The sequence below is a fragment of the Gobio gobio genome (genome assembly GCF_949357685.1).
Source record: "Gobio gobio genome assembly, chromosome: 1".
In the NCBI taxonomy this organism is placed as follows: Eukaryota; Metazoa; Chordata; class Actinopteri; order Cypriniformes; family Gobionidae; genus Gobio; species Gobio gobio.
In genome coordinates this window covers 827,934-840,998 of record NC_137097.1, presented here as the reverse complement: position 1 = coordinate 840,998, position 13,065 = coordinate 827,934, and the positions used below count along the sequence as shown (strand labels likewise).

General features: G+C 46.6%; 1 protein-coding gene across 1 annotated transcript in view; it reads right to left on the bottom strand.

Annotated features, from left to right (window-relative positions):
- LOC307127911 (uncharacterized protein) overlaps positions 1-13,065 on the bottom strand; it is a 108,618-nt gene that overhangs the window by 88,663 nt on the left and 6,890 nt on the right. The gene's annotated exons all lie outside the window — the stretch shown is intronic.

Genomic DNA, 13,065 nt, shown 5'->3' with positions numbered 1-13,065 from the left:
AGTTCTAGGACCGCTGCTCTTCACCCTGTACATGCTACCACTGGGAGATATCATTAGGAAGCATGACGTTAGTTTTCATTGTTATGCTGACGATACTCAGCTCTATATTTCTTCACGCCCTGACGAAACTTACCAATTCACAAGATAAACAGAATGCACAGCTGATATAAAAAATTGGATGACCAGTAATTTCCTGCAACTTGATAATACAGAGAATATCGAAATCAACTGCAGGCGGTCGATCCTTTTCCTATTTAGCACCTAAACTCTGGAACAGTCTTCCTAGCATTTTTCGGGAAGCAGACACACTCTGTCAGTTTAAATCTAGACTAAAAACACATCTCTTTACTATGGCATACACATGAAACACTTTTTCAATGAAATGATTGTTAGGCTGCATTAACTAGGTCAGCCGGAACCGGGAACACTTCCCATAACACCTGATGTACTCGTGACATCATCATAAGAATGGCGTCTCTCTGTTTTATCCCGAGGTTTACTGCAGTCAGCCGGATCCGGCCATATCCAGATCAGATGGTGGACCTGATTTCTAAATTTACTTTGACTTGTATTTCATTGCAGACAATATGAACACAAAATATTTCATGTTCCCCTTCGAGGGAACTCGAACTGCGTCATCGTGATGACACTTTGGGGAACGCCCCTTCGCGTAAAGCGTCTGAAGAAACAGTAGAATCAGCCCAATCCGATTGGTGTTGCGTGATGACGTAGTATGTGACGGCATACCCGGAAGATACAAAGAGACGTCCTGAACACAACAAAGATAGCTTTTTGCTCTTCAGCGTTAGCGCTCTGTGTTACCAGTCTGTGAGTATTTGGTGTTGTTATCTACCAACGTTGTTTTCTCAAGCATGCAGGGCTCGCGAATTCCATGGCCGATCCCGTGCTGTTGAGGCAGCACGGTTGATCTATCATGGACTCGCAGATGGGTCTGTCAAGGGAACTTGAGAGTGCTTAAGGCATCGTCTCCTTCCCGGTGACAGCTCCATTGTTCTCCTTCCCCGCGTGGAAGCCCGCGCTGCGGCTTCTTCCCCCGGGGTGGAGGACCCGATGCGTGAGCTGTCTAATTCTGAGGAATTGGATGGGCTCTGTATCGAGGCTCGCCTTTTCTAATGCAGATTTCAACCTTGCGTTCCCGAGGCGGCGCGCAGGTTTGGGTCTGTTATTAGAGTCATACAACGTGACACGGTGAGAAGGGATACTGTGGGTGCGAGGCATGCAGTCAGCTCCTGAGGGGGTGTGCTGTTTTTCATTCAGAAATATCTCGACGCGCACTGCCGTGCGCCTTTCGGGTGTTTCTGCCTCGCGCCTCTTTGGCTTTTTTCTCGAGGGATGAAAGCCAGTTGTATTATAACGACTTGAACCACGTTGCTGAGGCAACGTGTGGTTTATGTGTCCGTTTAAATACAATAAAACAGTATCGTCTGATGATTGTAGGCTGCATTTAATTCTGAGGAATTAAATGAAATATGATCTGACTTTGAGGAGTTAGACATTCAGCCTATCATTCAGACCATGTTTTACCATATTTGTGAAATGTGATACTTTTTGGCTTTCTTCTCGAGGGTTGAAAGCCAATTGTATTATAAGGGCTTGAGCCACGTTGCTGAGGCAACGTGTGATCTACGAGCCCTGTGTAATACAATAAAGCAGTATCGTCTGATGATTGTGGCTGCGTTTTATTCTGAGGAATTAAATGAAATATGATATGACTTTGAGGAGTTAGATATTCAGCCTATCACTCAGACCAGGTTTCACCGTATTTATGAAATGTGATACTGTTTGGCTTTCTTCTCGAGGGATGAAAGCCAATTGTATTATAACTGCTTGAACCACGATGCTGAGGCAAAGTGTGATTTTCGAGCCGTATATAATACACAAGTTTTTGAGCCGTTTCCGCTCAACATCGTAAACTCCTCCCATCGATGCAATCCACTTCCGTTCTGGCGGGCTGGGTTTGTTTCGCTAGCTAGCTCCGTTGTGCCGACAAAGCACTGATATCGCAGTTACAAAGAGGATATAACGTTAAACAATTACAACATGAAGAAAAGTGGCTCGGGAACGACGTGTGCGGTAGTAGACGTGCTCCCTCTCAGTCGTGTGTCTTAATTTGGCGTTATTATTGGAAACCATGGTAAACCGTTGCTGCATTGTGGGGTTTAACACTGCATCACATAATCGCCATGGGAAAAAGGTCGAAAATGGATTAACTTTCCACCGCTTTCCTGCTTGGAGACGCAACCACGGAGACCAAGTATCCGAGGTAACAAAGAGCTGTCGGCTCGCTTGGATCACGGCTGTAAGACAAACTGTTACCTGGGGATATGGTGTTGGCTGATCGCGGCTTTGACATAAAGGACAGTGTGGGACTTATGTGTGCCGAGGTAAAGATCGCTGCTTTCACAAAAGGACGCTGTCAGCTGGATGCAAGAGATGTGGGGAGCACAAGAAAAAATGCCCACCTCCGAATTCACGTGGAAAGGGTGATTGGAACCGTCCGTTACAAGTACACTATTTTGTCAGATAAAGTAACGATTCACATGGTGTTGCCAAGCAAGGACGAAGACATGACATTCCTCTATAAGATTGTGTCTGTATGTTGTGCTCTGACAAACATGAGCCCTAGCGTTGTGCTGAAATAAATGTGCATTAAATACAGCCATAAGTGTCTGTTGCATCCATACCCACAATCTTCACAATAAATATACTTAAATCAGTATAATGTGCAAAAGCAAGAAGTGTCACACAATCGCAATAACCGTATGATGTGCAAAAGCAAGTGTCACACAATCGCAATAACCGTATAATGTGCAAAAGCAAGAAGTGTCACACAATCAGATATTTTTCAGTGTTTATTTGCAAGTAGTGCAACCTGAGAACACAGAACGGTGCAGAATGCGTCAAGGTAAAAGGTTAACGTTACATAGGCTTCATGATCTGCAGCTCCTGAACCCATCCATTTGTGAACTGCAAATTTCATATGAATCCAAACCGTTAATAGTTCCAATTTTGTGTTCGCTGTGTTTACACCGACAGACGCTGCGCAAACCACTTCCGGCGGAAATGAAATGCATTTGTGTAGAGTAATGGCGCCGCCCACGATTTGGCGCGTAAACTTGTGTATACAATAAAACCTTATCGTTTGATGATTATGGCTGCATTTAATTCTGAGGAATTAAATAAAATCTGACTTTGAGGAGTTAGATATTCAGCCTATCATTCAGACCATGTTTCACCTTACTATGGCTGCATTTAATTCCGAGGAATTAAATAAAAAAATTATCTGACTTTGAGGAGTTAGATGTATTTTTTACTCAGCCTATCATTCAGACCAGGTTGCATGGGTTGGGTGATTATGATGACATTTAATTCTGAGGAATTGAGTGTCATGTTATCTGACTTTGTTAAGTTAGATACTTTAATCAGTCTGTCGCCCAAGCGTGTTTGACTTGTCTGGATATCCATCTAAGATTGGAGGTTGCGGCCCTGTCGAGCTGCTCCCTTAGATGAGGCACCTGCTGGCCGGCCCCCTCTCCCGGGTAGGAACGATCGAGGTCGCCTCCCCTGTGGAGCTTTTGGGAATCGATGTTGTGCTCCCGCCGTCTAGTACGCTTCGGGCCACATCGTTTTTCAGCGCACGCGCGCTGTACCAGCCGCCTCTAGCAAGACCTGCGGCGGTCCAGCAAACGCGTACGCACACCAAAAATCTTCCTCGGTTTAGCCCTGCCGGTTAGCCGCTTCAGGGGGTCGGGGAGGAGGCTCGGTTGACACCCGAGGCCGGCCTCGAGAGGCTGGTTTCCTTAGCAGATTATCTCGGCGCATGGTTATGCCTCTGAATATATCTGCATGGGCCCTGCGTACTGTAGAACGGGGTTACAGGCCGCAGTTCAGTTCCCTCCCCCGAAGTCTAACGGGGCGGTCTGGATTGTGGTCGGCCCAGAGCAGGTGTGGGTAATGGAACAGGAAGTACACTCCCTGTGGTTTAAGGAGGCTTTGAACGTATTCCTCCGCCAGTCAGGGAGTCCGGGTTCTACAGCCGGTACTTCATAGTTCCTAAGAAGGATGGCCAGTTGCGTCCAACTTTAGATCGGAGGTACTTGGATCGTTCTCCAAGGAGATTCAGATTCAAGATGCTTGAGTGTCGTGATTCAGATCCAGTCTGAGGATTGGTCTGTCACGGTGGATCTAAAGAGGACACATACTTCCATGTTCCATCCTTCTGTGTCACGGGGGATTCCTGACGTTCGCTTTCGGGGGCGAAGCGTATCATTATCAGGTTCCTCCATTCGGGCATCACTGTGTAGCAGTTTAGGACTGCTGGGACTTGCGGCAGCTGCGTCCAACAGAATTTCTCTTGGCCTGCTGCACGAGACCCCTACAGTGGTGGCTGGGAACCAGGGAGGTTTTCCTTGAGGGGAAGACCAATCTGTATGATCAGGGTAACGCGCAGATGCCTTCGTTCCCTCGTTATATGGAAGAGACCTTGGTTCCTGTCCCGGGGGCCAGTGCTGGGAGCATCATGTTGCCGGGAAAACGTTTCAACAGACGCATCTCTCACTGGTTGGGACAGGGTCATGGAAGGCCGCTTTTCCAGAGGTCTGTGGGAGACCCGGCGTTCTTCCTGGCACATCAACTGCCTGGAAATGCTGGCGGTCTTCAAAGCTCTGAGGAGCTTTCTCTAGGTAGCTCAGACTACGATCCCTCGCAGTCATTATGCGCCCAATGGCAATCGATTAACATGGGCTTTTGTCCACAAACCCCCTATATATACTACCTCCCGGACCTCCGCGGCCACCATGTCCTGATACGATCCGACAACATGTCGGCAGTATCGTATCTAAACCACCAGGGGGGCCTGAGGTCGCGCCCTCTTTAGAGACTGGCGCATCAGGTTCTCCTGTGGTCCCAGGGGAGGTTGTCATCCCTCAGGGCGATGTGCATCCCCGGGGACCAAAACTAGGGAGCAGACATCCTGTCGAGGCAGGGGCTGAGGCCCGGGGAGTGGCGGCTCCACCCAGAGGTGGTGGAGGCCATGTGCGAGAGATTCGGCCCAGTGGAAGTGGACCTGTTCGCGTCTCGAGAGACGTCCCACTGTCCACTGTGGTTTTCTCTCAGGCATCCAGCTCCGTTAGGGCTGGACGCCATGATGCAGACGTGGCCGAGGCTACGTCTGTTCGCATTTCCCCCGATCGCTCTGCTCTCGGGAGTTCTGGAGCGGGTCCGCCGGGAGGGCATCCGCCTGCTCTTAGTAGCACCCCGGTGGCCCACTTGAGTATGGTTCTCCGACATCATCTACCTGCTGGACGGTCCCCCATGGCAGGTCCCTCCTCAGAGGGACCTGCTGTCTCAGGCCGAGGGCACGATGTTACCCCCGGCCAGAGGTGGGGGGTCTCTGGGTCTGGCCCTTGAGGGGGCCCAGTACCTAGTAGAGGGCCTGTTGGCGGGTGTCGTAGAGACCCTACTCAGCTCCAGAGCTCCTTCCACCAGGAGGTTGTACAGCCTAAAGTGGAATGCATTTTCCACTTGGCGTAGAGAGCGGGAGGTGAACCCAGTTTTCTGCCCGGTGGCTTCAGTGCTGGAGTTCCTTCAAGACCGCTTCTCCGCCGGTCTTTCCCCGTCCACACTTAAGGCGTATGTGGCTGCCATTGGGGCTTTCCACGCACCTTTAAGTGATGGGCCGTTGGGAAGGCACCATCTGGTTGTACGATTCCTCAGTGGGGCTCAGAGGATGAGGCCTGCGGCTCATTCCAGAGTCCCAACCTGGGACCTGGTGGTGGTGCTTGAGGGTTTGGCTGAGGCCCCCTTTGAGCCGCCGGAGTCAGCTGAGGCGAGAATACTGACCTTCAAGGTGGCCTTTCTCCTTGCCATTACTTCTCTGAGGAGAGTGGGGGAACTCCAGGCCTTGGCTATCACGCCGACTTGCCTGGAGTTTGCCCCTGGCATGGTAAGGGCCATCTTGCATCCCAGTTAGGGCTACGTGCCCAAGGTGCCATCTAATGTGGCACGTCAGTGGTTCTCCAGGCATTCCATCCTCCACCTCACGTGACGGCGGAAGAGAGCAGACCTCACCTCCTCTGCCCTGCGCGGGCATTGAGGATTTACTTGGAGAAGTCTGCTCAGTGGAGAGAGTCAGACCAGCTGTTGGTGTGTTTTGGTTCACCCAAGAAGGGGCTGCCTGCGTCAAAGCAGACAATCAGTAATTGGATTGTCCAGGCTATAGCCATGGCTTATCAGGTGCGCAACTTGCCTTCACCGTTAGCCATGAGGGCCCATTCTACCAGGAGCATGGCCTCCTCGGTGGCCCTCCTTTCTGGAGCCTCTATGCAAGAGATCTGCGAGGCGGCTGGGTTGGCCACCCCTCACATCTTCATTCGTTACTACAGTTTGCATCTCCCTGAGACGCCTGACGCTAGAGTGCTCGCCCCCTAGTTGTGCCTGGGTTTCAGCTTCACACTGGGTTGGGTATGATTGGTGCGGGATAGTTGGTACTCGTTCCCCAAAGTGTCATCACGATGACGCAGTTCGAGTTCCCTCGAAGGGGAACGTCTCGGGTTATGACTATAACCCTTGTTCCTCGAGAAGGGAACGAGACACTGCGTCTCGTGTCCACCCAATCATCAGAGCGCTCGCTTCATTGCAAGAACGCTATCTCTGTTGTGTTCATGACGTCTCTTTGTATCTTCCGGGTATGCCGTCACATACTACGTCATCACGCAACACCAATCGGATTGGGCTGATTCTACTGTTTCTTCAGACGCTTTACGCGAAGGGGCGTTCCCCAAAGTGTCATCAAGATGACGCTGTGTCTCGTTCCCTTCTTGGGGAACAAGGGTTATAGTCATAACCCGAGACGTTTTGTCTGGTCAACTTCATGTCATTTGTAAATATGCATCCTTTCCTGTCATTCAGACCTCAACACATTTCAAAAAAAGTTGGGACAGTAAAGCATTTACCACTTTGTAATGTTGCCATTCCTTTTCACAACACTTAAAAGACGTTTAGGGACTGAAGACACCAAGTGATGAAGTGTTTCAGGTGTAATTTTGTCCCATTTTTCCTGCAAACAAGTCTTAAGGTGGGCAACAGTACGGGGTCTTCGTTGTCCACATTCTCTATTGGAGACAGGTCGGGACTGAGGCAGGCCAGTCAAGTACCCGTACCCTCTTCCTCCGCAGCCAGGACTTTGTAATGTGTGCAGAATGTGGTTTTGCATTGTCTTGTTGAAATATGCATGGACGTCCCTGGAAAAGATGTCTTCTTGAAGGCAGCATATTATGCTCCAAAATCTCTATGTACTTTTCAGCATTAATGGTGCCTTCACAGAAGTGCAAGTTACCTTTGCCAAGGGCACTGACACAACCCCATACCATGACAGACCCTGGCTTTTGGACTTGTTGCTGGTAACAGTCTGGATGATCCTTTTCTTCTTTGGTCCGGAGCACACGGCGTCCATTCCTCCGAAAAAATACCTGAACACTGGACACTGTTAACATAGGGCTTCCTTTTGGCACAGTACAGTTTTAACTGGCATTTGTGGATGTAACTACGTATTGTAGTACTTGACAAAGGTTTGCCAAAGTAGTCCTGAACCCATGTGATGATATCGTTTATAGATGAATGACAATTCTTGATGCAGTGCCGCCTGAGGGATCGGAGATCACGGTTGTTCAGCTTAGGCTTGCGCCCTTGTCCTTTACGCACTGAAATTCCCTGAATCTTTTAATTATGTTATGCACTGTTGAATGTGAAATATCCAAATCTCTTCCTATCTTTCTTTGAGGAACATTGTTTTTAAACATTTCAATAATTTTCTCACGTATTTGTTGGCAAACTGGCAATCCTCGGCCCATCTTTGCTCCTAAAGGATTAGACCTTTCTTGGATGCTGCTTTTGTACCAAATCATAATTACAATCACCTGTTGACATCACCTGTTTCAAATCACATCATTATTTAACCATTTTACCTCATTACTAGCCCTAAATTGCTCCTGTCCCAACTTTTTTTGAAATGTGTTGCAGGTCTCAATGACAGGAAAGGATGCATATTTACAAATGACATGAAGTTGACCAGACAAAACATGAAATATTTTGTGTTCATATTGTCTGCAATGAAATACAAGTCAAAGTAAATTTAGAAATCACTTCTTTTTTTTAATTTGCGTTTTCCATACTGTCCCAACTTTTTCTGATTTGGGGTTGTATATATATATGAAGAGCTCTTTTCCAAAACGCGATAAACGGCAAATAAAAAAAAAGAGTTTATCATGGCATTTTGCTGTGTACTGAACCTATTGTCTGCTCCATAAATGTTTAATGCCAAATCGCTATATTTCCTTGTTTAAAATGTACTGCAAGATGCAGTTTTTTTCCAAACTGCTTCAAGCGCCAAACCTATTTTTAGTCTAAATGCGATATGTCCTCTCGACCAATCAGAATTCGGTGAGCGTTCGATGTGGTACTCTGAAGAAAGACCAAACAAGGTTGACCAGGACAGGGCCATACTTCATCTCCTGGACATAATGCAAGTGAAAAGGCAACGTCTGAAAGTCCTGGACGTAAGCAAACGAAAAGACCGGAAAATATCAGTCAAGTACAGTCTTTTTCGTAGCAGTCTCCTGGAGAAGGTGCCGTTTGCAAGGCGACCTTCATTGAAGTGTTTGGTGAGTACAATTTTCATTTCAGAATTAAAAAAATATTTATGTAAAGAGGTATATTAAAATAAGAAGTGCTTAAAAGTGCACTACTCTTCTTAAGTGGAATCTTTTCCCTCACGTGCAACCTATATAGAAAGCGCGGATGAGTAAGTTACGTTAGTTGGGTTAGAAAAAAAAAGAGGAAATTATAGTTTTTAAGTAGAAAAAAATGTATGTAAAGAGATATAAAATAATAAGTGCTCAAAAGTACACAACTCTTCTTTAGTGGAAGAAAGCTACTTTTTTCCCCTCACGTGCAACCTATATAGAAAGTGCGGAGTCATAAGTTGGGTTAGTAAAATAACGAAATTATATTTTTAAGTAGAAAATAATATTTATGTAAAGAGATATAGTAAAGCATACATTCAGTTAATGTAGAATAATTAGCAATATCTCCATTTCAAAGTAATCAAATGAAACAATGTTTTGGGTATTACATTTTAAAGGGGTGGTTGCATGTGATTTCACTTTTTTAACTTTAGTTAGTGTGTAATGTTGCTGCTTGAGCATAAACAGTATCTGCAAAGTTACAGCGCTGAAAGTTCAATGCAAACTGAGATATTGTCTTTTAAAGTTATGGCAGTTTATTGCCTACAAAAACGGCCAGTTTGGACTACAACAAGCTTCTTCCCAGGTTGATGACATAATAAACCCTTGCTATTAACATAAACACTGCCCCCGCGAACACTCAACAAAGTGGGCGAGGCCACGTCGCAGTCATTACGAAAGAGAGAGAGCTGTTGCAGAACTACAAACTACATTTGGCCATCTAACCAATCAAAGACCATTGCGTTTTTCGGAGGGATGGGCTTCATAGAAGCAGGAAGCAAACGGGCCGTTCAAATGACAGTGTAGACAGCGATGTGGAATAAAGTTAAAATATAAGAAAAATATGGTGTTTAAAGAAGTATTAAGACATGTTATACTGCGCCATATAAACACAACCAAGCCTAGAAAAAAACGGAACCACCCCTTTAATAATCTGTTTTATAGAGTATGTAATAACAAGTTAGTTGTGTGTAATTCTTTTAATTTCAATCTAAACAATTTACTTTCACAGGCATCAGCAAAGACCGTGTGTCACGGGTGGCTAAATATTATGCTGAGACTCGCCCAGAGAGAGTAGGTGGTGCACGGCACAGTGAGGAGCACAACAGGAGAAGCCAACTCATTGTTGAGCACATCCAGTCTTTTACCTGCAAGGACAGCCATTATGGGCGGAGAGGAGCACCAGGCCGCAAGTATATCCCCAGTGACCTGAATGTGCACAAGATGCATGAGCTCTTTGAGGCTCAGAACCATGCTCAGACCAGCTACTCCCTCTATTACTCTGTGTTCTCCAAGGATTTCAATCTTGGCTTCGGTCACCCAGCTACAGATGCATGCTCTGATTGTGCCAAGTACAAGATCCGGATTACAGATCCAAACCTAACTGAGACAGAGAAGAGAATGGAATCTGCATCATTCATCTTGCATCATCGCAGAGCATGCATGTTTTATGACCTGTTAGGCAGGGATGCTGAAGGTCATGTGACCCTCTGTTTTGATATGATGCAAAACATGGTCCTTCTGTCACATTAGATTAGATTAGATTAGATTAGATTAGATTCAACTTTATTGTCATTACACAAGTACAAGTACAAGGCAACGAAATGCAGTTTAGGTCTAACCAGAAGTGCAATAGCAGCAAGTGCAGGATATACAACGTTTGCATAAGTGCAGGACATGGATATGTACTGAGAATATTTAAATATATCTATAAATAGAGAGATGGTTATTACTATAAACAGAATTTACAGGTGAATATGTACAGTGAATAATATACAGATGGTTATTACTATTAACAGAATTTACAGGTGGATATGTAATATAATATACAGATGGCTATTACTATAAACAGAATTTTACAGATAGAGGTATACAATGATATGTTAGGCTAAAATGAGGAATATGGCAGTGGATTAAGGTAGTGCAATAAATTATGGACAGAAGCTATCCGGAAAAAAAAAAAGTGTAAAAGTGCAGTGGAAAGTGATTGCATATTACAGTTAGAAGTACGGTGCAAAATGCAAATGTAAACAGTAGGTACTGTAAATAACAGTCGGCAGTGCAAATGAGCATAATAAGGTTAAGGTATGGTAGTGCAAAATGAATAAGTAAACACTGTAATAAACTGTAATAAACAGTCGGTTGTGACTGTAATAAACAGTCGGTAGTGCAAATAACAAAGTGAAGGCGGATGTGAGGTAGGAGAGATATCAGTATATGAGGGGAGTGGATCAACGGGGGTTAGAGTTCAGTAAAGAGACAGCTCTGGGGAAAAAACTGTTCTTTAGTCTGCTGGTCCTGGTCCGGTGGATCCTGAAACGCCTGCCGTAGGGCAGGAGAGAAAACAGTCTGTGGGCTGGGTGAGAGGAGTCCTTGAGGTTGCTGCGAGCTCGATGCAGACAGCGTTTCCTCTGGGTGTGCTCGATGGCAGGTAGTGGAGTCCCTGTGATGCGCTGGGCAGTTTTCACCACCCGCTGCAGTGCCTTGCGCTCCGCAACAGAGCAGCTTCCATACCATACTGCCACACAGTTGGTCAGGATGCTTTCTATCGCGCAGCGATAGAACTTCACCAGGATAGCCGAGGAGAGCTGATTCTTCCTCAGTGTCCTCAGGAAGAAGAGGCGCTGGTGAGCCTTCTTGACCAGGCTGGAGGTGTTGGTCATCCACGACATGTCCGCCGAGATGTGGATCCCCAGGTACTTGAAACTGGAGACACGTTCAACAGCCATTTCATTGATGTGGATGGTGTCGTGTGTGCCTCTTTACTCCTTCCTGAAGTCCACGATGAGCTCCTTCGTTTTGGTGGTGTTGAGGAGCAGGTTATTTTCGGTGCACCATGTGGCCAGGTGCTGGATCTCCTCCCTATAGGCAATCTCATCGTTGTTGCTGATGAGACCAATCACCGTTGTGTCGTCCGCAAACTTGATATAATTAGATCCATACACAGGCTTGCAGTCGGCGGTGAAGAGGGAGTAGAGAAACGGGCTTAGCACACAGCCCTGTGGTACACCAGTGTTAAGAGTGATGGATGTGGAACAGGTGAATCCTGAACGAACATTCTGGGGTCTGTCAGTTAGGAAGTCCAAAATCCAGTTACACATTGAAGTGTTGATGCCCAGGTCTCCAAGTTTGGCAATTAACTTGGATGGGAGGACAGTGTTGAATGCTGAGCTGAAGTCAACAAACAGCATACGTGCGTAAGTGTTTTTATTGTCCAGGTGAGTGAGCACAGAGTGCAGTGCCATGGAAACGGCATCCTCTGTGCTCCTATTGCTGCGGTAGGCAAACTGGTGTGAGTCCAATGTGGATGGTAGAGAGTCTTTTAGGTGTTCCAGGACCAGCCGCTCAAAGCACTTCATGACGATGGGTGTGAGTGCTACAGGGCGGTAGTCATTAGGGCACCTCAGGTTAGAGTGTTTTGGCACTGGCACAATGGAAGTGCGTTTAAAGCATGAAAGTACAGCTGCTTGGGCAAGAGACAGGTTGAAAATGTCTGTAAAAACCCCAGCGAGCTGCTCCGCACATGCCCTGAGAACACGACCAGGGATGTTGTCTGGTCCAGCAGCCTTGTGTGCGCTGATCCGGCTCAGTGCCTTGCAGACATCTGTGGTGGAGAGTGTGATAGGTGGGTCAGCTGAGGGTTTGAGCTTGGTGGCAGTTTCTCTGTTGTCTCTTTCATTGTCGCATTTTGCATTTCAAAATGCGCCACACATTCTCTATTGGAGACAGGTCGGGACTGCAGGCACGCCAGTCAAGTACCCGTACCCTCTTCCTCCGCAGCCAGGACTTTGTAATGTGTGCAGAATGTGGTTTTGCATTGTCTTGTTGAAATATGCATGGACGTCCCTGGAAAAGATGTCTTCTTGAAGGCAGCATATTATGCTCCAAAATCTCTATGTACTTTTCAGCATTAATGGTGCCTTCACAGAAGTGCAAGTTACCTTTGCCAAGGGCACTGACACAACCCCATACCATGACAGACCCTGGCTTTTGGACTTGTTGCTGGTAACAGTCTGGATTATCCTTTTCTTCTTTGGTCCGGAGCACACGGCGTTCATTTCTCCCAAAAAATACCTGAAATACTGATTCATCTGACCACAGTACACGTTTCCACTGTGTGATGGTCCATCCCAGATGCCTCCGAGCCCAGAGAAGTCGACGGCGCTTCTGGACACTGTTAACATAGGACTTCCTTTTGGCACAGTACAGTTTTAACTGGCATTTGTGGATGTAACTACGTATTGTGGTACTTGACAAAGGTTTGCCAAAGTAGTCCTGAGCCCATGTGGTGATATCGCTTCTA